Raw genomic sequence first — 22,216 nt, 5'->3', positions numbered from 1 at the left:
TTCCAGATCTTATCCCACTTCTGCCTCTCCTTCAGCAGCAGCAGCTCCATATCGCATTCAGTCTGTCTGTTCTGCTGCAAAGCCTTGAGGAAATTGAACACTGAAACCACAGGGACAGAGCTGACCACAGCCAATGGACCCAAAAAGACACCATCTTAGGGAGACCAGTTCTGTACTCTGGTGGATATTCTCTCTATTTCAGGTTGAGAGATAGCAAATTCTGCAGAAAATAGAGCTGTAACTCCTAATCACCCATATCTGTGCAAAGACTCCTCAGTTTCTCAGAAGAGAAATGCCTCTCTTCATTAAATGATGAAAGGGAGGTAGAAAAACTACTAAACCCAAAATGATCCTGATAGTAATGGGCAGAAATAAAGAAATGTGGAATTACAAGTAATTACTAAGGCTAGAAGAGACACCACTGGTCAGCCAGGGTAAGGCTAACCAGGAGGAGTTATTAAAATACATAATGAGCAAATGAAATTAAATCCCATTATCTTGAACCTGCTGTTAGACAAGGCTGGCAGGATTATTGATCACAAAGTAAAAAAGGCAGAAGTACTCAAGCAGTGGTTCCCCCAGGTGCTGAGAAGCTGGGCTACCAGCAGCCAGAGTCAGTCCCTGGGGACTGGCACAGCGGAGGAACACCTTCCCACACATCCTGTTCAGCCAATTCTGACTCTGCAAGACCAGGTAAGTTGCATCTATAAGGGATAACAATTGTGGTCACGAAGCTCTCTGAATTATTAATGCTAATAAATCCCACAAAGATAAAAAAAAATCCAACCTGCAATGTTACAAACAAGCTCAAATTGACATTGGTCTCTAATAAAATCCAGGAAAGGCTGGCAGAGAAAACAATCAGCAAGGAGTCAAAAGAACAAGTGATTCAATCAATATTGTTGGGTTTTTTAAATTTTTATAATGTACCTCAAAAGTTTTGTGACGTTAGAAATTTGATTCAGTTGCCCACTCTTAAAAGTCATTAGAGCAAGTCCTTCATACCATTCTCAGAAAAATTAGCTGTACAAGAAAATCAATACAGACGCATTTTAAAAAGATCAAGGATTGCTCAGTTGGTAGATCTGAGTAAGGCATTTGCCGTGGCTAGGGTTTTTTGAGCAGAAGCCTCCAGGGAGCTGCTTTCATCCCATTCAACGATCTTGAAGAAAATATTAAATCATTGCTGATAGGATTTGTAGCAAAAAGAAAATAATGAAGAGAGAGGAGATGATGGGCATAGGTCAGGGTCACTTGGAAAGGGGGTTTCATTCAAATTCATGTTTCAACACAACAACATGTAAGGTCATATTTCAAGAGAAAACAAATCTCATTTATAAAGGGGAGCAGAGAATATCAGAGGAAGCAGTGGCTTTAGAAGGTTTTAGTAGCTGTAAAATATAAGAAAAAATAGCATAATGACTAGAAGAGCAAATAATTTCCATCAGCCAAGAATGAGTAAGGAAATACCACTGTTTTGTTGTACAAAATGCTTATTACTTTAAAATACAAAACTGACCACGAGCACCAATGGAGCTGCCACTTCTGTTTCTCAGGTGGCCAGTCTGTTTCCAGCTTCTGCTTTTTTCCCTCCTGCTAATGTGTCCCTGTGGCAGGGGCCAGCCAGGCTCAGCACCTGAAACAAAGAGCAGGACAGGCACTGGTTCTCTCTGTCCCCAGAGATGCTGCAGGTGTGGAGATCTTGAGTGTTATACTGATATATAAGGGAAACACAAAAGCTGGGGAAGAATGCTCAAATTTGAGAAGCATCTTCTGGTGAAAAGATCTAAAGTTTTGGTCTATTTTGCTTAACCAAGAAAATGATAAAAGGTTATTCTGTAACAGTGTAACAGAATTTAAATGCTTTATGTGACAGCAAAAGATGCACAATTCAGTGGTTGGAAACCAGAGCCAGACAAACTCAGTCTAGAAACTCTTGCTTTTCAACAAAGAGGATAAATAAGTGATCCTTCACTTGCAGCTTTTAAAACATGAAAGAATGTATTATAAAACAATATGCTATAGTTCAAACAAAAGTTTGAAGTTTGGAAGGAAAAATCACTGCACAATGAGTTGAGAGACTCAATAGAGAGACTTATATGGTTACTTTATTATTTTGGTATTTTTTCCAGCCCTTCGAACTCCTCAGGAAATCTGCTACTGTCCTCTTTGGCTTTTGTTCTCTTTTTCTGAAACCATGGCATGACATGGAAAAAAATTAAATACAAATTATATACACTTTGTGCTTAGGCAGGTTTGCAATCCTTAATTTTCAAACCTATATAGATTGCTCAAAGAACTTATACTGATCTTAGGAATTTTTTCTAAAAATGTGGAAATTATTACTTATACTAGCATACTTTTGATCACCTAGAATACTTTTAGACCCCAGATACACTCAGCTGAGTTTATGTTGTAATAACAGAGTCATATGCTGACCAGAGTATATCAATCAGTAGTTGTAGGTAACATGGAACTATAATAATTTTACTGTAATTGCTGTGGGATTATTATGTAATTCATGTCTGATTACAAAATAAAATTTACTTTGCCATTAATATTTTAGCTATATTTACCTATTTTTAATAGATTTTAGCTGTTTGTTAGTGGCTAAACTAGAACTGATTTTTTCCAGGAAATATTCCTTATTCTCAAACACTCATTTGAAAGGAAGAGTCCTTTGCTCCATGATCCAGTGAAGCAGTTAGCTCATTTTCTGTGGTTCAGGACAGACTACCAAGAACATGTGCATCACTGTTCTCAGTGTGGTCAGGATTCACCCTAGGCAGGAAAGATCCTTAGTCAGATAAAACTTGTGTTTGGTGTTAAAAAAAAAAAAAAGGCTGCAGAAATACAAGAGTCTCTTTGGAGGTTTTTGTAAGTGATGGCATGGAAGAAAATTACAGAGGAAATGTGATGTTTTCTATGGTAAGTGTCCAATACTTTTTATTTGACTGTCGAGTTGGCTTGTCCTCAGTGCTGGCCGAGACAACTGCAAGGCTGAGGGCTGCTCTGAGCCATGTCCATCCAGAAGCTCTTGTATTGAAGATAAGTGCATCAAACCAAACCAACGGAGCACATTTGTTACAACATGCACCACAGAGCACTACTGGTGCTTCAGCAGTGGATTGCCTGCTTTTACATTATGAGAACATCCATTTGTAGTGACCCAAAATTGTAAGTTCTTCTGTAACTAAATAAGTAAAAATTATTTTAGAAAATTGACATTTGGGTCAGCTTTTCCTCTTCCCTATTTCACATCACTATCATAATTTATTCCCTTTCATTTTTCCCATTCTTTACATCTTATCTTGCTTGTCATAGAGTCTATATAGAAATCAGTACATTTCAGGCAGAGGTATCATGGAGAATAATTTCTGTAGGCCCTAAACCACAGACTCGTGCTGACATTAGTTATCTCTTTTGAGATTTTACATGTTTTCTTTCCTAGATAAATTCACACAATTACAGCTCAAAGTCATCTTACAGACTGGATTTTTTAAACAGTTCCTTTTCTGTTTAAAAATTATGTATTTTTTCCATTTACCTCTGTCTTGGCTCCAGGGGTTGTTTTGGAGTAAAATACAAGACCTTCTATTCCTTTGGACGCAGTGTTTCAACAAGGATTTGAAGGATCTAGACCACCCACTAACTGAGCAAATGACATGGTACAGAAAGGGACTTTCTCTCAGCCTCTTGGACCAGTTGTGAGCCCATACAAGGAGTCGCATGAAAGAAATTCTCCTGACTGAGCAGCAGCAGCCAGGCAGAGCTCCAGGCAGAGACAACCCCACAGATGTGGAGGGAGCAGCAGGCACTGATTTTGTGACAGTAGAAAGTACTAATTCCATTCCACAGCTTCCAATGGGAAATAGCCCCAATTTATCCTTTTATAAGGTCATATGCATGATAGAAAAATTTTCGGAAAGGTAATTCAGTTCCAGTTACAACACCAAGGTTTGTTTGTACATCTCATGTTTGTAATTTAGGGAACTATCATGACTCTCATGAGAGCCCATGGAGGTCTCATCAGCAATGCCACTGCAGACTGGGGCTTATCTCAGCTGGCCAGCCAAGATGCATCCACCTAATGTGAGCAGAGGCATTCCCTACGGGAAGAAAATGTCTATTGTCCGTGACATGAGACTAGTCTCAGTTAAAATCACAGAGTTTTAGAAAGGTTTGAGTTGGAAGAGCCCTTAAAGATCACCTAGTCTCAACTCTCTGTCAATCATGTTAGCACAATTTGCCCTTAGTGAAGCTGTGTTGGCTGTCACAAATCACTTCTGTATTTTCCATTTGTCTTAGCACAGTTTTCAGGAGGATCTGCACTATGATCTTACTGAGCATAGAGATGAGACTGACTGTTATGTAGTTCCTCAGGTCTTCCTTTTTTCTCTTTGTCAAAATAAGGATTATGCTTCCCCTTTTTTTTAGTGGGAACCTCACCAAACTGCCAAGAGTTCTCAAATACGATGATTAGTGGCTTAGCCAATTCATCTGCCAGTTCCCTTAGGACACACGAAAGTATCTCATAAGGTCCCACAGACTTGTGCAGCTTCAGTGTTCCTTAAATGGTCTCAAATTTATTTTCCCCTACAGTGGGTGGTTCTTCATTCTCCCAGTGCCTTTGCCTTCTGTGATTTGGCAGTGTGGCTGAAACACTTAGCAGTGAAATCTGGCAAAAGTCATTGAGTACCTCAGCCTTCTCCATATCCTTGGTCACCAGGTCTCCCATTTCCATCCAGAGAGACACCATCTTTTCCCTGCTTGTTCTTTAATACTAACATACCTACAGAAGCTTTTCTTGTTGGCCTTGATGTTCCTAGCCATATTCAATTCTACAAGAGCTTTTAGCTTTTCAAACCCAATCATCATCCACATAGACAATGTCTCTGTATTATGCTCAGGTCCCCTGTCCTTGCTTCCTCCTCTGTAGACTTCCTTTTTGTGCTTGAGCATGTCCAGGATCTCATTGTCCACCCATGCAGGCCTCCAGACATTTTTGCCTGATTTCCTCTTTGCTATGATGCATTGCTCCTGAGCTCGGCAGAGGTGATTCTTAAATACTCAAAACCTAAATTCTGATTTTCTATTTGAGGAGCTGGGCACAATCTCAATGCTTTCATTCTCCCAGTATGTCCACAGAAATCCCTACACAAACATCATGAAAGGGCACTCTAGTAAATCCCTAAATCCAGTTCAAAACTGACACTGAAAGCACTAACTAAAAAGCTGCTCCATAACAGCAACTATCTTTTCTCCAAGATCCAAGTTATATTCAGCAGTAAGCATTATTTCTAGTAAAGCTCCTGATTTATTTCTAATGTTTATACAAAATGTCAGAACAAATTACTAACATCCAATACAAACTCTGCTTTACAATTCCATTCATTTTGTCAGGGTTTTAATACTGGTCCTAATTTGCATCTTTATGTTAAAACATGAAAATAGAGCTGCTTTTCTTGAATACCCTCATTTTTCATAAACTTGAATAGAAATGTCTCATTTAAAAGGAATGCTATATCAGGAAGTGGTGGCTACAGTAGGAGCAAGCCTAAAAAATGGTATGCCAAAGGGGGAAGTGTCCTCCAGTGCTTTACTAGCAATAGCCCTTTTAAATCAGGAAATGCTGTGCATAAAGCTTAGCAAACATTATGAGCTTCACTTTAGATCCCTCAGGTACAGTTTTCTGTGGGTCCCACACTAATTTCAAGAAATACATTACAGTCCCAGAGTGAGTTGAAAAGGATCCCTTCATTACCTACAAACATTTAGACAAAATGCTAGAAGTCAGTTTAAAGAAAAGGGCATCCACTTACAGCAATTAGCTTTTAAAAGCAAAACCCTGGGTATTTCTATTTTAGTTAACATGACAAATCAAGGGAAACTTCATGTGTATAAATTATTCTAACAGTGGTATCTTAAAGATAGAACACAGCAAACATCAACATTATCTCTTTAGAATAAATGCTTCTAAATTTAAGCTTTAAAACAATTATGGATATACATGGAACAAGTTTTCTGCTTCTACAGATGATATTCATCATCATTTCCTTTTGATCCATCCTCAATATTTGCCCCCTTAGCCATCTGTACAAATGGCAATATTTTTCCCCAGAAGTGTTAGAAAGATTGCAATGACATTGAATATGACCTGGTTTCAGTAATATTGAATAGATTAAGGTAACAAAAAAAAGCCCAAAACAACAATAAAAACAGATCACACTATAATTAGTGTTGTAAACCAAAGGTGTTTCTTTTAGTCCCAGCACAACATCATACTAGTCACTTCTGTCACCTTTTGTTAAAGAAGTTACATTCCTTAGCTAAAATTTGCATTTTTTTCCTGACTACATTATGTATTCTCACTGAGAAAGTACAGAGGACACAAGTATTTAAGTATGCAAATCAGACAAGACTGCAACACTGCCAATTTTTCAGTCTATTTTTTCACCAGTTCACCAGAGGTTCACATATTGCTTCCTAGCCATTAATAGGAGTTATTTGCCATGTGCATGTCCTCCACTCATTGTGGAAAACTGTAAGGAACTTGGTTGGTTGGTTGGTTGTATTTTTACAGTGTAAGAACATGTTTCTGCACCAGTGATTTCCATGGATGCATTGTAAGTGATGTGAGCAGGAGCCCCTGCGATGGAGGTTGTGTCCTCTTCTTCATTAGACAGGGTGGCAAATCCATTCAGATATTGCCAGATGGGAAATGGTATGCTAATTAACCAAGCATCTGATACTGCTTCTAATAAATACATTAGTACTCTTCCTATATATTGCCATGAAGATGCTTTAATTGTGGGTTTGAGGTAATAAAAACATAGAAGTCAGTAATATGTGTATAACAATACAGACACACGATTCAGACCTGCATCATGCAGTAGAAAACAGGAGATACTTCTGTGCCAGTTAGTCAGCTAAAAACGCAGAACCACATAGATGTCTACACAGATGAACATGTAGGAATAGCAAGTGACCTTTTAGGTAACACAAACCCTGAAAATTGTCTGATGCAAAGACAAATAAAGGCAGTAATTTTTCTTCAGTATAAAAATATTAATTATGTCAAGTCTGCACAGTAACATCAAAGTCTGGCTCAGAGATAGAGCTCTCACTGTTGCTTTTAGTGGCTTTGAGATAAATCACTCTAGAAATGCCCCAGTGTCTAGAGATCCAGTTCATTTTCAAGCAGCAGCAAACAGGTGGTCTGACACAGTAGGGTGAGTTCATGGAGATCTATATTCTCATTTTTACAAGAGATTATTCAAAATACAGAAGAGAAAAATTTTGGATATCAAGTGTCCTTGTCTGTCTATCCTGAATTGTCTTTATTTGCACAATTTATTGAGTTAATATTTATACCCTTGGGTGAAATTCTGAAAGGTAGCAATTGTATTTCTCTGGGAAATGGTTTCCCCCCCCAGAAACCCCTGTAGCTGTAACCATGTTAGTTTAACCCTTCCTTCCTTTCTTGACCTAATTGGCTAAGAGACAAGTATCTTTTCCTGAACAGGAGTTTAGATAAGGCTCTGTTCTTCCTTGTTCGCCCTCTTTCCCTCTTTCTCCCCTGGAAACCTTCAAGAATAAACGTCTTGGACTACATTGGGGGTTAGAGCCTCTTTTGGAATCTTTTGCCTTGCCCCTGAAATATTCCCCCAAAGCCCTCTCAGATATGGGCTAGTCTAGTAACCCCGGGGGGGGGCTGCAGGGGTAGATATTTCAGTAACATATTAATGTCTTTTTCACAAGCTGTACTTTTCTTACAGGGAAACTGGAAAATTTAAATCCAAGTGTGTAATAAACTTACATTTTTTTTACAGATCATATTCCTCTTAAATAACCATAAAACCTTTTACAGAGGCCATGTTCCAATAAACTTACAGATTTATGCTTTGATTTAAAAACAAGCAAATGAGAATTTATGTTTTCCATTGAATGAGGAAAATATATTACCATTTTAGATCTCCTTTTGCAGTACTATCTAAAGCAACAAAGATGATGTATAGAGTAATTTGGGAGGAAAAAACTCTTCAAAACATATCTCAAGAAAGCACAGTAAAATAACACACCCTGGGAGGAAGATTAATCTTCAGCTAGACATCCTCTAGTCCTCTCAAAAGGACATCACAGGCCTAACCCACAAGCATGAGCGCTGCAAGGAACACTCTATAAGGCAGGGCATGGCTCTGTTGCTACAAAATAATGTGGCTGTTTGGTGGGGTCACTATTTCGTGAGTGTGCATGGGCATTAGCACAAATCCTGGTGTCTGTGCTCTCTTAGGCATAGAGCCTTGGCCCAGAGCAGCCAGCTTGGTGCTCATACAAGGCTCTTCCAGGTACCGTGGGCTTTGCAATCCTATTTTGTCCTGTGGTGTTTAAGCAAGCAGCCGCAGCATAGCCAGAAGGAGGGGTCTGGGAACAGCTTTTGAAGAGATGTAATTTCCATTGGCATGTTCATTTGGCTTCTGTGTAAACCAATAAACTTAACAAATATGTCATCATAATGCTTAAATGACTAATGAAATTAAACCTAGGGTAGTTTGTAATAGTAATCTAATCAGAAGCACATGTTTGGAAGTCAAATAGTTCTACTACCATCTTATCTATTGTCATAATTTAATAAAAATGAGCTCCCAATGAGACTGCAGGTATTCAAACATGAGCACGAAAATCTTGCTGAAGTCTCAGAGAAACCCTGAAATGTGGAGTTCAGAAGGATTTCCAGTGGATCAGAGAAAGGATGGTGACATGTCATCTCTAGCAAGAACCAAGTTGCTGTGCCTGTGATCCCCTCCATGGGTACCCCTCCCCTCGTCCTCTGAGCTTTCTGGCAAGTGCTACAGGGTGGGGTTTAATCATATTATTTGAGCCATTAAAAAAATTAAAATTTAATCATCTGTTTCTCTAGCTAGTGATTGGAATTGGTGGCTTTGGGAGAAAACCCTCTCCCGATAACCCTGTTATACAGAAGGTACCTGCTGGATTTTCCTTCTTGATCTCTCCTCTCACTTCTCAGATTATTGAGGGAGTCTAGGTGAACAGTTTGTGGAAGAGGCCTTATTTTTAGATGAAAAAGTTTCATTAAATGAATTCTGCTTTCAGCTTTTCCTTTCATTTCTGGAAACTACCACTATGTCAGATTAAGACTGGCAGTTTCCCCTCCTGGAAATGCACAGTGAAGGACTGCCTTTACTGAATCACACTTGATTTGATGTTTCTTGTGTTTCTGTGTTTGAAATAATTTCCTACATGTAATTATACACTTAAACAGTATTTATGTGCATAAAACAGCTACACAGTTTTCCTGTTTTCCAAAAGAGATTGGCTTGATCTAGGAACATTTTGCCTTACTACTGTGTTTTTGGACTAGATATTGCTACTTAGGATACAAGTAATGGTAAAAGACTGTTAATTGTGCTTTTAGATTAATTGTACAAAATGGTCCCACATGAGGTCACACATTTATGCAGACAAAAAATGTGTACACAGTGTACAGAAGTGTAATTATATTGAACCCACACATGTGTAATAAAAAAAAGTTGGAAATTTACACTGCTTTAATAATGTGCCAAATATTAAATTATACTTTTAAAATTCAAATTCAAGTAAAACTTCTGAATTCCAAATAATCTGTCTACTGCCATGATACTAGTGTCTCATTCATCTGCTTCCTGACAAAACTCTGCCTCTGTCAGATTTTGAGTGAGTGTAACATTTAAAAAGAAGTTCAATGATAGCCAAATCCTGCAGTACTCTTACTGCTAAAACCCAACTGCAAATTGGAAGCGGTTAGAAATGGTGAGAGAATGGTCTCCTGCCTTTGTTAAATCCTCCATTTCAGGGTTTAACAGCACAGTTCTGAAGACTGCAAGGAATAGTCCTGCTTTCATATGACTCATTTGATTTTTTTGTGGTGTATGTGTGTTTCCCATTTAATAACTCAATGTGATGGAATATACAACCCCATGACCTCCAAAGAAATTGCAAGAATGTAAAGGAGAATGGAGCTTAGGCTTTGATAGTGGTTGTGCAAAAGCCTTTTTGAATTAGGCTGAAAAGAGCCTCCGAGCGATACAAACTTAACAGCTTTTAGGATTTTACTCACTACACACTTCAGAAGCCTTGTTTCCCATGCAGCCAGTGGAGGCTCATGGCACTTCCAGGTTGGGCTGCCACAGTGCCTTAAAGATAGGTGGCAGGTCTTAAAATGCTGCCAGATTGTTTAAAAAGAAAAATGTCCTGGATCCTTAATTTTTCTGCACATGGTCATCTGAATTATGGCACCTGAAGAATTGTCAAGCAGGAGGGAGACCCTTGCAGATGCCAGAAACAGCCTTTTCCTTCTGTAGTGGGATTGGTGATGGAGCATTTACACTAGGATTTGCTCAGCTGGCACAAGCCTCATACAAGGTAAAATATCCTGAACCCAAGAGGCTCCAGCACGTACATGGCGGGGAGTGCGACATCTTTAAGGACCCAGAAATAGGACTGGCCCCATGTGCTCTGGAGGAAAATTAAGTGCAGATGCTGGGACTCAGCCCACAAACCTTCGTCAGAGCTGGCAGGTTTAAACATGCTTCCAGCGCCCAAAGTCGGGAAAGATGGTTTCATCCCAGCTCTGTGGGAATGGGTGTGTGCCTACTCCTCCACAGCTAATAAACATCAAGAGGTTGCTTGCAGGAGGAGGCTGTTTCTCTAGACAGATTTGAGGCCAACCTTGTGCAGCTGGGAGAGGGCAACAGATGCTTTTCTCCTGTGAATTGAAAGGAAATACCTCCTTTTTTTATGCCAGGCCAGGGATAAAAAGTGCTCTGTACTAGAATGGTACTGCTGAGGGTGTTATCCTGGCAGACTGGAGGCAAAACCTGCTTTTCCAGAATTGGCTCTAAGTGCTGTTCTGTTAGGTTTGGTCCCTTCCTCCTCCCAACAATTTTATCCAACAATTAATGGAAAAGTGCAATGAAACTGCACCTGGGTGCAACCTATAGCCCAGAGTCCCCACTTTGCTGGGGTAAGAGAATGGCTGTTACTTGCAGTCTTGTTCTTAGACCATTAATTTTTCCTTTTACAACTGGCAAAGCTAAAGGAACCTATAAATCTGTCTTCCCCTGTCTCCAGTAGGCATCATCTTGTTTTTCCTCATTCATCTTGTCTATTCTATAATGAGTAACACTATCTCTTAAAAATCAGGAGCAATGGGTTTAAACCTTCCTTATACTGAAGTAGGCATCAAACCCACATTTTCCAGTCCTTGACCAAGATCTTCAGGCTACCATGGAAAAGATGATTTGCAGAGGGTGCTACCATTTTGGAGGAAGAAAAGCCACAATGACACCACCAGGCTTTGTGGTGTCAGTTCTTGCACTGCCAGTTAGCACTGACATTATAAATTTCTCCATTTATTGAGAATTAAGAATATTTTACGTGAGTCTAATACAAAGGGAGATGTATCCTATTCAGTCTGAAATACAGATTTTTCTACAATGGATCAAGCTGCCAAGTTTGACACAGCATACACTTCAAAAATACATAAAATTCTACAAAACAGAGTTATGTAACAGCTTTTTCCAGACACCTAGTGCCTTAACCTGGAAGTATGAGGTTTCAGGCTTCCTTTCACCCACATCAATCTTTTAAGGAGCTTACTGTTCTAAATTTATTTATTCTGCTTCTTGGTATAAATACCTGCTTTCTGTAACCTGAATGCTCCTATGGCACTGGATTTCATAGATCATTATGCAAAAAGACATTTCCTTTGTGATCAGTCCCTTTCACTCATTTTAAAATGTCTACAATAAACCATAAAATGTCTCAAGTTGAAAGAGACCCACATGATCATCACACTCCAACTCCTGGCCCTGCACAGGACAACTCTAAGAATCACACTGTGTACCTAAGAGCATTTAATCTCACATAGTATTTGTAAATGTTGCCTGGTATTCACAAAATTTCTCAGTGAGGGTGGAAAACATGGAAAATGCAATAACAAACACACTTTGAAGGTCAAAATTTTTTGAAACTGATAGATTAATTACTACAACTACTATTATGTCAACAGCCATACCTTTTGCCAGCCTTAATTTGTCTCAGTCTATTGATGATCCCTTGTGGAATGCTCCTGCATGGCTCCTCTATGGTTACAGAAAGAGGAAGGGTCACTTCCACCTATGGCAGCAATCGACAGAGCCTCGCTGAAATCAATGGCATGACCTGCCATCTGAAGTCATTAACGTAACATTACAGCTATAAAGTCTGGGCCAGCTCTGGCTGGCAGGCAGCTGTATGTGCCAAAGGATTTAATTAACATCAATAGCACTGGAGTGATCCAAAAGGCCTCGGCAGAACTGCTCACAGCTGAGACACGAGCTTGCCTTGTGCATGCACTTGTGCTTGCTTAGGCAGCTTTGGTCTTCAGATGTACTCCAGGCAGAGCAGTCAGAGCTGAAGCCACATAGCTCTCTTATCAGTTTTCTCCCTTTTACTTTACTGATCTGGACTGATTTTGCCCTCCTCCTAAGGGGAAGGTCTTTGCTTCTGGCTGATGGTCCATGTGCTATCCTTTTCTCTTTCTGCTGGGATATTTCACAAAACCACTCAAAAACCTTCATCCCTGCTTCAGCTTTCTTCTGGGAAGAGGATCTGTATTGAGTCAGTGGAAGCTATGAGTTACATTCTGGAGCCCATCCAGGGATGGGTGTTAAGAGCTTGCTGCATTTCAAAGCTTTTCTGAAGAAGGCTTCACACACTCCTCTTGTAAAGCAAATGTCCATTTTTTACCTCTCAGTCTGGGATTGCTGATGTGAGACTGAATATAGATACAAGAATTGCATGAGCTTCAGCCATGCAATCTGAAATGGGATAATCCCTTTTGCATTTTATCACAGGGGAGCTCTAAAGATAACTGTGCTGATATTTGTGAAGAGGTCCAATTTCCCAGCAATTCATGCTTCAGAGGAACACACGAGGAAAAACTGATTACCTCCATTTCATGCAGCTCGGTGCTTAGTCAGAGTGACACAGGACCCCTGCATGGAAGACACAGAAAAAGAGGACTGCTGAACAGCTGCCCATCACACAGCATCCTATGCAACAATTGAAGCAGGAGTGTGGAAAACACCGTATGTGATCATGTAATTAACAAATGTACCATAATGCCTCAGCATAAGGGAGCTAAATTAAGCTATGGATGCATAATCTAGCTTGCATATAAGATCTTCATAAACTGTATCCCTTTTATTGTTATCAGTGGATGCTCCAGGCAATAAACAACACTGCAGTTAGATTTCCTTGCCTGGGCACACAGCTGCTAAATTCAGCATTTATTAGTGGTGTCTGAGAGGGAGGCTGCTGTTATTGATGAGAGACTGTACAAGGAATGGTTGCAGTATTGTGACTCCCTCTCAGTAAAAATGGCTAGGAAAAATTTAGCACTTAAAAATTACTGTGCTTGGGAAGGAATCCACAACATTCTACATGGCACCTGAATAATCAGAATATAGGATAGTTTTGAAAAGAATAACTCTATGGACTGAATGATGGCTACTTCCACATATTTACCTAATATGATGCTCAGCATAGATGGTCATAATTGCATGTTTGGTAATGGCATTATGAAGCTGAATTAGTGGTGTGTACAATATATCTTAATGCTCAATAAAGGTGCTTCAATATTTCAGGTGCAGAGAGACTACCGAGTGCGAAAGATATATGTGAAAAGGAAAAGACTGATGCACCCATTTTTCATTTTCTTTATGGATGGACCTGATAACAGTCACCCTGCTTCACAGTCTGCCTGGGAAGAAATGATTTACATTTCTGCTTTGCAGCATGTGCCTTCCCTGGGTGAATGCCATGCTGGGTATCATCCGATTCACTGCTCCATGAAGACCAGATTCCTCACTCTGAGCCATGACAGGTCTGTGGTCCACCAAGATAAAACTTATTAATGTGGAAATTTCATGTACAGTAAGGGGTGTCAGAAGGAGGGCAGCCCCCATGCACTGAAGGATGCTGCAATGCCATCACACAACCTGAGCTGATTCATATTTGTGTTTCTCACAGAAGTGTTAAAATGTACACAGCCTTCAGTTACCAAATAAATGCAATACCTACATCTGTGTCTTTGCAGAGAATACAGGTTTACCTGTTGTGGGGTGGCTGTCCAAGCAGAAGGGTGGCCTGAGAGCCTGATCTAGATCATATTCTTCCTAGGCAGATGCTGGGTTCATCACTCTTCCCTTCCAGCCTTCTCTTGTTAACCACAAACAAAAAGCACAGCAACATTTTTCACTACATTCTCAGAGATGAGGCTACAAGGAGCACAGGTGGGCCCCATTTTGCCATCTGTAAGTGTTCGAGAAGGTAATTTGTTGCCTTCCTCTGGTGCTGGGGGGTTCTGTTAGTTGCCATTTTGTGCTTTGTATGCAGAAGGTAATACACAAATGCATGTTTGATACAGATATTTGCCAGAGGCTTACAAAGCTTCCCATATGGCATCTCCATGCAGTGCTCATGAGCTTGGATTTTCTCTGCACAGAACTGAGGCAATAAAATAATGTCTCTGTCAAACTGGAAACCTCCAGAAACCTAAGTCAATGCCTCAAAAACATTTAAGAGGTTCTCTTTATTTGAATTTTTAAAGCATCTGAAAATTTTCTGAACTTTAAAATTTGTGTTCTAATTCTCAACCTAAATGCCCTCTGCTCCAACCCTTTAGCTTCTTTTCTCCTCAGAAACCAAGAAACATCTTTAAAAGGTTGAACAGTTGTGCTTTAAAACATGTACTTTTGAAATAACATTCTCATTTAGAGTAAGAGTTGTTACTGTATGCTAAAAGTAATGCTTTCTTTCCCTTTGTGTCTTAACCTTGAACACAGCCTTTTCACCTAATTGTAGACAAGGAATGTTTCTGCCCACTTCCTAGCTTTAGTAATTCCCTCTCTGAAGAGAACAGTGTGCAAGGGCGGTGGACAGTTCCTAAGGACAGAATTTATCACCTGCCACCCTGCCCCATCCCCTCCATTGTCCTAATAATAAAAATTACATGCTGATTTCAAGAGCCATACTAAATTTGAGCCTCATGTTTAATTACGACTGAGAGGGATAATTTTCAGTCAAGCTTAATGTCATGTTACGTAGTGGTACATAAGGTCCTTTTTTCACCGGGGGAGATATAAGCACTCATGCTTTTAATAGCTCATTAATTAATTAATTTGCTCCGAATATATGCATGGTACTTCTCAAGGATGGAACATATGGAGATGGAACATAAAAGGTCACACTGAGATGGGTGACTTGCCTCAGCTCAAGTCTGGTACCTGTGTCTGGCCTACAGGTTAACTGGTACTTTGGTTAACTGGTACTTCAATTCACCTTCAGCACCCACAAAAAAAGGCAACTTTAAATATAGTAGAAGAGAAAGCAATCATAATTTAAAAGAAGTGTGCTTAATGCTGTTTCTTGTTTTGCCTGTAGTCCTGAAAATGGGACAAAAGCATTTGGAAAAAATATTATATCCCAAATGAAAGTTGGAAAACCAAACTAGAATTAATTCCAATCTAAATTGTACTTAGGAAAAAACACCAAAACAAACACATAATATTATCATTAAAGGTCACCCAATGAATCCACAAAATATCCTAATCATCTCCCCACTGCTGGCCAGTCTGTGCCTTAGTAACTGCCACATATCAGTGACCCAAAATTTAAAGAGCATTTTACCCCTCATACACCAACTCCGTGGTGTGGAAGAAGCATTTATCCAATTGGCAGAAGGACTATCAAGACAGTGGGTTGTTTAAGAGCCACTAAGGCAGAACTTGAATTTGGAATGAGGACTGTGAAAAGAAACAGTGTTAAAATAAGGGAATTGAGCCCAGCTATTCCCCTTCTTCCTCTTGTGCAGGTTGTAGCTGGGACCAGCCCCACGCATGCTGCAGAGCCTGCCAGCGGGTTTCAGGAAGCCTCTCACTGTGGGGCACCTCCAGGTCGAGGGCTGAATCCTGTGTCCCCAGGCCTGAGGTGCCACGGTGTGGCAGTGCCTTCCCCAGTGCCTGACTGTGACAGCCCCACTGCTGTCCTTTGGGCCCCATGGCTTGTGAAATGCCAGCCAGGAGGAAGCTGTGCACCCAAGCTCACAAGATAGCTCTGCCTCTGACCTGGCAGCCGTACCGACATCTTGCAGTGCCCAGCAAGGCATCCCCCAGGCTCATGCGTCTCCAGTTTGAGAAAGGAACTCCATATAGAGTCCACATTAAATGGACTTATAAAATGGTAGAGATTTATGGATTCAAGGTCTTATCCAGGCTGTTATGGTGAGTTAGAGTTGGGTCAGAACCAAAACCTTTGATTGCACACACAGATTTGGGTGGCATTTGAAATCTGGATCCACTTCTAAAATCTGCATCTGACTCATCTCTAGCTACAGACATGGTGTTTTATGGTTTTATTTCTATTCTAGGGGGACATTTTCATGCATGCCTTGTAGCAGACAGAGAAGGTGGGGATCTCTATATGATTTATATTCAAGGTAATGCATACATAAGTACATCTCTATTTCTCTAGCACATAGAGAGATGTAAATATAACTTTATTCATTTGCCGCACTAGGAAACAATGCAGCTCCCTTGGCAACACATCAGCCACATACAGGAGTTGGGTAGAAGAGAGATTCAAAGCCAGTCTCCTAATTGACTTTTTGAAGTCATAAGCTATTTGCAGCTATAGCAGTAAAGGCAGTAACAGTTTGGGGAGAGTAGAGAAGAAAGTTTCCAGCACCAATCTTTATTTAAGTGAATGCGGGAACACTTCAAACATTTTGTGAGGATTTTCAAGAGGAATCATTTCATGCTTTGCTTTAATAAACCATTCTGTTAGTCAGACTGTTGAACAAAAAAAATCTGCAAACTTTTGATATTATAAAAGGTTAAGACATCTGGTTTTTAAAACCCAGTAATTTAATCTCTGTGTAACAGAAGATTGTATTAACCTGGAAGAAAATACATTTGTTTAGTTGGGAAGAAGTGACCTCATGGAATATAACTCACTTATCTGTGGGTTTAGGTGAACAGCTTTTTTTAAACTGATCAGGAGAACAAGGTGTTCAGCTGGCTCTGGAAAAACAAAATATTACTTTCGAAAAAAGGTAGTGGCTGTTTCTTTCTGTGGAAAATGTGAAGTCTAAGAGGTGTAAGGCAGAACAAAATGAACATGAAAGCAAGAACACATTTCCATATGCTATTTTGAGATCTCTGAGTGAGACTGAATCCATTTCCACATGGAAAAACAGCACACACACACACAGAGTGGGGTATGTCTGTTCTCCAATCAACACACCTATCTGCCTGAGGGGAGACAGAAACACCAAACTACACTCTGAATTCCTGGGGCAAAACACCAATATCAGGAGGTTTTATCAGGAGCCTGACATACTCTGCAGGCAACAGCTCCAGTGTACACTGTGACAGAGGTCCCTCTTGGCTGCTCCCTCATCTCTGTGACCCAGGGGAGGTCCCTCTGACCTCCTTCAGCTGCCATTTCACAGTTCTGCTGAAGCACCCATGTCCAAGGTCAGATTTTGGGTCCTTTTGGGTTGCATTGGCATATTTCTCAGCTGTGCCACAGGATAGCGTCTACTGGCTTCCAGCTCTGAGATAACTGACAAATTAATGGATGCAAATTTACAGAAGATGCTGCGTCATGGATCCTGAGACAACTAAGGGAGAAGAAATTTGTGGGTGAGTCAAACTCTAAGGATCCCAGTTCCTACAGTTACAATCACTGCTGCGATGGAGGCACATGGTTTTTTACACCATGCATGGGGGGAGTCAGACATATAGCAGGACAAGGATGAGAAGTCACCATGCTGAGAAGGGAGCTGTTATATCCTAGCCAGGAGGAAATAACAGAAAAATAGGACTGCAAAGCTGACTAACTTCTAAAACTGCAGTAACAGTAATTCTCAGCTGTACACTTCTTCCTGGAGCTAAATTCCTCAGCCAGGTCAGTGACAGCACAGTCACAGCTGTCCAAGGGAGATGTTCTCTTATGCATTCAAGATACCTTGGCATACCCAAGAAAGAGGTGACAAGGAAAAAATAAATTAAAAAAACAAGACTAAAAACACAGGAGTCTAGATTACTCTAGATGACCCCTGGATGTAACACCAGGGGTCATCCAGGTAATTTGTTTTAAAAGGGCTCCAGGGGGCTTTTCCCTGTTTTGATATTCTTTTAAAAGTGCACCTTACTTCAGTTAGATTTAAGCTAATTATTTAGTGGCCAGCACTGACTCAAGGAAAGATCAGAACAAACTACAGTAATTTCCCCTCTGTTCTTCTTGCTTCCTGATCATGCAGAATGTGTAAAGCAGCACGCTAGTTGGGCTGGTGGGAACCTCTTGTCAAAACCAGCATTACTGAACACACAAGCTTCAGTTACTCTGTCCACACAGAGGACCAAATCCTGTGAGCTCCATGTGATGATGGAAATGTCACCAATGCAAGGCTGGAATCACAGAGCAAAATCTATCCTCCCTGTATTCAGCAATGCCCAGAAGCTCTTGCCATGCAAAGTGCTGGATTTACAAGGGTCAGTGTGTCCTTTCAGGCCCCCAGAACACTGTTAATAGTGCAGCTAAGCAAAGGTGAGAGCTACTTGCTGCTAAGAGGCTTGATCCCACTTTCCCCTTCTTCCTTTCACTTTGAGCTTGGCAGTAGCTCTTGATTCAGGAGTCTCTGGGCAGACAGGGGAGCACCAACACCAGGAAAGTGATGTGAGTACAGGAAGAACCAAGGAGAACTGCTTTCACAGACAATCAGCTGTTAAATCAAGTCACCTGCAGCATCAAATTGCACTGCCAGAAATGGCCTCAGATATTTTCCAGTGCAACTTTCCTTTAACCAAAAGCCCTGGTGAAGTGTTTCATTTTCTTTCTATCCCAGTAGCTGGATGGAGGGTCCTGCTGCTGCCACAGGCAGAATAAACAGCAGGTTTCAAGTGTGATGCAGCTGAAGAGCACTTTTTTGTGCAAAAGTATTTAGGTGATGTTATTTATCACTGACATTTCTCACTCCGTGTTTACACATCCTTTTAGCTTCCTCAGCTTATTTGTGAAGACATTCCAGAACAATCAGCAGAGGATGTAAAGCTGATAGCTTATCACCCAGGCACCAAGAAGACACATGCATCCTGATATATATCAGGATAGAGGAAGGAAGTGATTTAGCCCCCTGGAGTGTGAATGCTGGTGCTCACAGAAGCCAGCACATACGAAAGATTTCCAAAGGCTGGTGAGTAATTCAGTGCTGACTTTTTCAGCTGTGTAGAAAACTACAAACACAGCAGCTCTGCCATATTTGTGAAATGTAAAATGAAAAGATATTGATGGCTGGTATCTGCAGCTGGGTTTGTTCTGCTATTTAGGTCTTGTTTCAAATGGAAAAAATTTGGAATAATATGTTAATGCTTACACTAACTGTATTCACATATCAAAACTTGGACTATAGACATACAGAGCAATTCTGACTCAATTATTGTACTTCTGAAAATGCCCTACAGGAAAGAGATGGCAAGGCAGCCTGTTCATGTTCCATAGCTGTAGATACACTGGATTTCATCCTGATTTTATCAATCCATAAAATAATAAAAAGGCAATATCAAATAAAAAAATATGGCTGTTAAGATTATAGTTTTTAAGAGGATATTAGAAAGGTTGTAAGTTTTCCTTAATGCCTTCCCGGAGTTCTTAAATAAACACACTGATTTCTAGGTCTTTGTAAATCAGTCTAATACCTTTTGTCTTTGTTCACTCTCTTTTCCTCTCTCTAAATTTTACAGTTACATGTACAAATATTCAAAGTGAGACCAAGACTGGAAATTATCTAGGCCCATAGAAACCTTGGAACCTTAACAAGGAACTGCAGTCCTTCCCCCAGACCATGTAATATAGCTAACATGTCAAAATAAAAATGCCTTATGCTGTAAAGGCAGAGATGTAAGAAAGGGCCAAGAACCTTCATACCCCCAAAAGGAATAGAATCCTCCATGCAGGGGGCTCCCACAGGTTTCAAATATATTCCTTCAGCTGAAGTGTTTCCTGAAACATATGTGCTTGTATTAAAAACAACTTAAGGCATTTTTTGAAGGTTGATATCAGATATTTGTTATACAGGTGACCTTGACTTTAATTGAATTTTATGTTTACATCATTTCACATGAAAACTTGGCTTTAAATTTCTTTTTTTATCTCTCTGGAGATTGCACAAATCTGGGAAGCAAAACATTTTATTCCACTGCAGACTGAAATTTGCTGTTTTCACAGTAAATGACCATGATGAATTGGTGCCTGTGACAGTGGAGCCAGTTCACAGAGACAGCATGTCCTCTTGATAAAGGGTCTGCTAATACTGTTTGCAATGCATAAGCCTGGTCATTAGCCATCAGCTTAATAGCTTACATAGACTTTTAGTCTCACATAAGGGTAAAAATACAAGAGGGGGTCAATTCTATCCACTAGATGGAACATTAAAACCTCTTTCATCACTCTGGTCACCACAGGTAATCTTCAACACAACCATTCTGAAGTGTAATGCAGCTATTCATTAAGAAGAACTGAACAAAACTATACCTTCAAACTATGGGCATAATGCCTTGCAGCACAAGAGTTCTCTCAAGCAAAAGACCTTTTTGCCAGCTCTGGCATAGACCCATAGTAAAATTTCAGCTACTGCAGTTCCCAGTCAGTGAGCAGTATCAGTTCTGTGCCATGTCATTATGAGTGTTGGACATATCAAAAGTTCTCCCTTTTTTTTTAGTCAATAGAGATTGGCCAAACACTTGATCTAGGTCTATACTCTTCCATGTGGAATTTGAGCTTCATTTTTAACACAACCTGCAGCTGTAGTTCATTGCTTGAGACAGACTGACACAGTTTAACAACCAATCTCTGTCTAAAACTCACAATTGAAATGTTCAGAATGAAAGGGAGCGTGTAAGCCCATGAAGCACACTACCCTTCTTTAAGGCATTCTTTTTCTTCTATCTTCTTAAATACATGGAATCTACCTGTGATTTTCTTTTCTTAGAATAGTATATCTCCTTGCCAGAGTTCTGTGAAGTTATCCGACTCAGGAAGGAATGAAAGAAGTGGGATTTGTGAATGCTCAAGACTGCCAAGAAAGCGGCTGAATGTAGCACAAAATCTCTTGTGTTCCAAGCATTTAATCTTCTTACAATTCTACAGAGTTAGAGGCCAATACTTATTTACTGCTTTCATACTACAGTAACATACACCCTACCTGAGAACCAACAAATTTTGCTTTTCATGGGGACAGCATCCTAAAAAGTGTCTGCAGGCAGATTTAAATCTCAAACCATTGCAAGGGAAGATCATCAATGACTGCTGCTGCCGCTGCTTTGAAGACTGCTCCAGGAGGAACTGCCTGCTGCCATCTATTGATGCACTGTAGGAAGGCGCTGGACCAGCAAGCCCCGGCTCAGGTTTTTCAGTGAATTTTTTCTGTGCTTGGGTGAGAGTAGATCTGTGATCTGGGACTCAGACAGAAAGCCCAACTAGGTGACTCAAGAGCAGCAGAATTATTTAACATAAGCCAAGATTTCACTGCAGATAAGCCTTATCTATGTGGGCTTAGGATGGCCTGCACTCCAGAATCTTAAAAACCATGAATATCCTTATTGCATCCTCTTTCCCTTTCCACTCCTGGGGAAGCATTAAGATCTTGACTTCTAGGGGGCCCACTTTATGGAGAGGTCACAGGATCCATCCACTACTTCTGCAACTAAGAATTGGATGAATTTGTGATTACCACCTTTGGCCAGCACCCAGAGCACTGAGGTCACTTGGGCTGGGTAAAGCCAGGAGCCTCCTAGCCAATGCTGGTAACACACCAAAACGAGAGCAACATCCCATGGGAGCAGCAAGCTCCCATGACATCAGCTTTGTGTGACACCGCTGCAGCTGCAACCACTGCAGGACAAACTGCATCTGAAGAAAGGGGCTGGTGATAAGGCAGCCCTTCCTAAAGGGCAGCTACCTTTGTCCATGCAGTCCATAAAAATATTTTTCAAGTAAAGTGAAGAATAAGGGTCTGTTGAGCCTGATACTGGATCCCTCAGTCCTAAGCAGCTCAGCACCCTTGAGGTGACCTACCCAGAGGCAGTAGCCAGAGTGTCAGTCAGCTGTGATA

At 40.5% G+C, this 22,216-nt stretch overlaps 1 protein-coding gene across 2 annotated transcripts in view; it reads left to right on the top strand.

Annotated features, from left to right (window-relative positions):
- Positions 1 to 14,125, top strand: part of LOC144246272 (uncharacterized) — a 55,363-nt gene extending 41,238 nt beyond the window's left edge. Inside the window, exon 2 of one of the 2 annotated variants that reach the window (XM_085568763.1) lies at positions 13,689 to 14,125. The gene's annotated coding sequence lies outside the window, so the exon portion shown is untranslated. Of the gene's footprint in view, positions 1 to 582 lie in introns of both variants that reach the window. The other variant, XM_085568762.1, reaches the window with a different exon arrangement.
- Positions 14,126 to 22,216: the final 8,091 nt, after the last annotated feature.

Source organism: Lonchura striata, chromosome 1A (assembly GCF_050655825.1).
Source record: "Lonchura striata isolate lonStrDom1 chromosome 1A, ASM5065582v1, whole genome shotgun sequence".
Taxonomy (NCBI): Eukaryota; Metazoa; Chordata; class Aves; order Passeriformes; family Estrildidae; genus Lonchura; species Lonchura striata.
The sequence above is the reverse complement of the archived record's forward strand: the minus strand, read 5'-3'. Positions and strand labels throughout refer to the sequence as shown.